The 4,873-nt window shown below is 40.3% G+C and overlaps 1 pseudogene; it reads right to left on the bottom strand.

The window, feature by feature from the left end:
• Positions 1-263: 263 nt before the first annotated feature.
• LOC103599157 lies at positions 264-988 on the bottom strand (annotated as a pseudogene).
• Positions 989-4,873: the final 3,885 nt, after the last annotated feature.

The raw sequence follows: 4,873 nt of genomic DNA, 5'->3' as shown, positions 1-4,873 counted from the left end.
AGAAAGTGGTTGCATAGACAATAGTAAGAGCAAGAACATTTAGTCTATGCTTTCAAATGAGGGTTGATCATTTGAAACAATCAAGTTGTTCATTGGCAGAATTTCCCACCATGTTAGTATAGATTATATGATATTGGATAAGATAGCAACAACAAAATTGTTTTTGTTTTTGTTTTTTTCTCTTCAGTATTAGCTTTAAGAGAGAAATCCTGAAGCTTGTAGGGATTTCTGAGGACAAGAAACCGTAAAATGGGAGAGTATATTTAGCAACCAGGGTGATTTAGCTCATGGTGATTAGCATATTGCATTCCAGTTATTTAAGCTGAGATATTCTTGATCAGGTTGAGCACACTGTGAGATCTCTTTCCCCAGGAAATAAGATGGAGAGAGTCTCTGGAGAATGGCCTCACTGAATTGGTAAGTTAGCTTTCTCTGGATTTTCATGGTTTCCTCAGTTCTTCCATAATTCCTCAGTGCATTGGCCATTTTCTGGTAAGTCATGGTCTTCTGATTGCCTTTTCTTTTTTGCCAAAGTTCGGCAAGTTTTTCTTTGTTTTTTGATATAAACTGAAAGATGCCTTTGGTTTTATCAACCCACTGAATACAAGATGCCATCTTGAGATTACACACAGATTCGTGAAGATATTCAAACAGTCAGAGCTTCTACCTGCCTTTTTCTTGTTTTGCTAGAGAACAGCAGGTTGTACCAGTGGGTTTTCAGTTATGTTCTGCAGAGATGGATGAATACTCCCTTAATAATAGAAGTCCACAGCACTGTTTATTATGGCCCTCCTATTATAGACAGGTTCAGCTGTAGGCAATCCCCAAAGCAGATGGAATTTCCTCTGACATGAGGACCCTGGTTGATGAAAGCTAGGAAATTTTTGTAATCTGGGGAGTACTGAAGATCTCCAGTTGAATGTTGCCTCAGTACCTCAAAAGCATCTTCAAGTGCTTGACCCAGCTTGTCTTGTTCAACACAAGTCATGCTTCCTTAATAAATTAACAATTCTGTCCATCAGAGCCTAACCTAGCACCCACTCATACAAGGTGGAAGTGACCTTCCCTCCAATCCAGAGGATTTAACTGCAGTGGTGGCCCCTGCCTGTTCTAAATGGTTATGCTCTGCATGCATATTGTAAGCCTGAAAGCACTTCTCCAAGTCTTACTGGACCTGGGTAGACACCTGACCCCAAAAGACACAATGATTGTATAGACTAGCTAAAAAGATGATCTGGACTGATCAGAGTCTTTCTCTCCAAGGAAATTTTTCTGAGAAACACAGCAGTAAGCTGCTATTTGGTGGCGTGAACTAGAACTGAACGGTCCAGTAGAGTTGGGCCCACAGGGAGTCAGATGTCCAGTGAATCAGCAGAGGGAAGAAGAGAGGAGAAAATAGGGCAGGCACCATGAAGAAACTGAATGAAAGGGCTTGTGGCCTCTGAGGGAGAAATCAGCCTCACTGTGCTCCTAATGTTTCTCAGGTCTCATCTGCAGAAGGCCCAACTGTCCTTATGTCTCTGAGTGAGTCCACTGTGCATCCTTCCAAAATAACAAACAAACAAAAAGACTCAGCTGCTATCACCACCAACACAGCAAAAAAAATCCTTTACTTAGCCTAGCCTGAATGGTTTTCTTGTTTCTTGTAAAACAACAACAAAACAAACAACTTTATTAAAAATGGGTAAAAGGTCAAGGTTCAGATCCCCATACTGGCTAGCCACCAAAAAAAAGGGGGACAAAGGACTTGAACAGACATTTTTCCAAAGATGTACAAACAGCCAACAAATATATAAAATGCCAAACATCACTAATCATCAGAGAAATGCAAATCAAAACCACAATGTGGTATCACCCTTTAGGATGGCTATTATTAAGAAAGATAATTGTTAATGAGGTTACACATTTGTGGAGAGGTTGGAATCTTTGTACACTGTTGGTGAGGATGTAAAATGGTGCAACAGCTATGGAAAACAGTACGAAGAATTTTCAAAAAATTACAAATAGGGGCTGGCCCGTGGCTTACTTGGGAGAGTGTGGTGCTGATAACACCAAGGCCATGGGTTCGGATCCCATATAGGGATGGGCAGTTAGCTCACTGGGTGAGCATGGTGTTGACAACACCAAGTCGAGGGTTAAGATCCCCTTACCAGTCTTCTTTTCAGAAAAAAAAAAAAATTACAAATAGGGGCTGGCCCGTGGCTCACTTGGGAGGGCGGGGTGCTGATAACACCAAGGTCATGGGTTCGGATCCCATATAGGGATGGGCAGTTAGCTCACTGGGTGAGCATGGTGTTGACAACACCAAGTCAAGGGTTAAGATCCCCTTACCAGTCATCTTTTCAGAAAAAAAAAAAAATTACAAATAGAACTACAATATTATCCAGCCATCCCATTTCTAGGTATATATGAGAATTGAAATCAAGATCTTGAAGAGATGTCTGCACTCCGATGTTCATAGCAGCATTCACAATAGTCAAGGTATGGAATCAACCCAAGGGTCCATCAACAGATGAATGGATAAACAAAATGTGGCATATACTTACAATGGAATATTATTTAGCCTTAAAAAGCAAAGAAGTTCTGACACATGTTACAACATGGGTGAACCTTGAGGACATTATACTAAGTGAAATAAGCCAGTCAGAAAAAGATAAATACTGCATGAGCCCACTTATAGGAGGTACCTAGAGTAGTCAAATTCATAGAGAAAGTAGGATGGTGGCCACCAGTGTTGGTGGTTGGGGATGGAATGGAGAGTTGTTATATAATGAGCATAGAGTTTCAGTTTTGTAAGATGAAAGGAATTCTGGAGATTGGTTTCATGACAATATAAATGTACTTAACACTACTGAACTGTACACTTAAAAATGGTTAGGATGGTAAATTTTATGTTATGTATATATTTTACCACAATTAAAAAACTAACCAGCAAACAAAACCAACCAAGAAAACAAAAAACAAAAAAGAAATTTTGTCAGCCTTGTTGAGAACATAATGATTATGCATTATAGAGAGTGATAGAGAGTTGGGAGGAGAATGCCTGTTGGGTCAGAAGACATGAACTCAGTGACTGACATGCCTAAGTATGGTGTTTCTTAGTGCCCCAAACAGAAATGTCCAGTCATCAGCTGGGACACAGTTCTGAGGCTGGTGATCTGTACCCATGTGGGTACTAGAAAGACAAAGAAGTGTCCCTTCACTGCAGGATTGATTAGATGGGCGATAGTGGGAGTTAGGACCAAGAAAACATGGAGGACGATTACTGTAATTCTAGTTTACGAGAATGGTGGTGGTATTGCCATAACCCAGCAAGGGGAAGCTGGAGCCTGATCAGGTGGTAGAGACAATTGTGAGTTCAGTAATAGATGTGTTAAGTTTAGAGATAAGCGAAGATATTTAGTTGGCAGTTTGTGACCTGAAACGATGATTGGAACTGAGAACCTCCATTGCCTCCAGTCCAGCATTTCCTCAGGTAGAGAAATGGTTCCCCCTGATATTCATAGTGCACATGAACACATCAGAGGCTCTGAGAGGGCTTTGGGAAAGGGAACTGCTTAACTTTGTTTAATTTAGTTTTTTTCCAAACTCATTTCACTGCCCCACCCTTTTTTTCACGAACCCCATTCTCGTAAACTAGAATTACAGTAATCCATTCTCGTAAACTAGAATTACAGTAATCCATTCTCGTAAACTAGAATTACAGTAATCCATTCTCGTAAACTAGAATTACAGTAATCATTTCACTGCCCCACCCTTTTTTTTCACGAACCATCTATTAAATTACTGAGGACTACACTTAGGGGAATTTTTCTCCAGTCTATGCAGATATTTCTCTGTTGACAAAGTAGAGCAAAGGAGGAACTGGCTAGATGGTTGACAGAGCTGTGGATGTTCAGTGTGGCTCTATTAAGTCACCAAAACAGACTGAGGAAGCTTCCAGAAACCGAGGCCTGACCTGGGTACTAAGGACACCCCTCTGCTTGGGCCGTGGTGGTGAAGACTGCTGGGGATTTTGATCAAAGACAGCTTGCTGTCTTGGCTTTCTCCCTACAGTGCATGTGCCAGTAAAGCCCTGGCCCAATCCATCCCCTAGTTCTTTTTTATCCTCTATGTTGGCTTCTTGTCCTTGCTTTCCATTTGCATAACTAATGCACACAACACAGAGTTCCTGCAATTTTAAAGACAGCTGGCCAGCACATCTTGGATGCTGATGTCAGGAAACATCTGGAAGAGGGCTAAAGTTACTGCAGGCCCAACTGAGAACAATGGAAGCACATTAATATGGAAAATTCAGTATTGGGGGGGCTTTTATAAATAAAAATGGCTGCCAGGCCAACTTATCAAAAGCCTTGTGCAAAAAACCCTATTTAAGTTTGGGCACTGGACTGGATCGCTAGCTTAGTTGGTTAAAGAACAGTGTTGTAACACCAAGGTCAAGGGTCTAGATTCTGGTACTAGCCAACTGCCAAAAAAAAGTTTAGGCATTAACGGTAGTGATAGGCCAGTTAAAATTGAAATTTGCTACTTCCTTTTGGACCCTTATCTTTGAGGCTTTCCTTTTCTTAAAAGGTTTCCTAGAAGTCCTGCCAACTAACCAAGATACTCTTTTTTCTGAGAAAATCATGAACTAGTTTTTTATTTTATAATAATATGAAGCTGATCTCTGTCCTTTCTCCCTGTTTTCTCTCTCAAAATATAAAGATATAAAATAGATTTCTGATACATCTATTTCTGCTGTCCCTAAAAAGTCAGTGTTAACAGAAATATTGAGCTTTAAAGATACTGTGACTGAAATATTTAGATGTGAACATTATTTTTCAAGGCTTCATGTCATAGCAGTTAAAAGAACAGGTTTTGGAGTTTAATTTCT

This window comes from Galeopterus variegatus, unplaced genomic scaffold (genome assembly GCF_000696425.1).
Source record: "Galeopterus variegatus unplaced genomic scaffold, G_variegatus-3.0.2 Scaffold2870, whole genome shotgun sequence".
Taxonomy (NCBI): Eukaryota; Metazoa; Chordata; class Mammalia; order Dermoptera; family Cynocephalidae; genus Galeopterus; species Galeopterus variegatus.
Note: the sequence above shows the minus strand (reverse complement) of the source record. Positions and strands in the feature narration are given on the sequence as shown.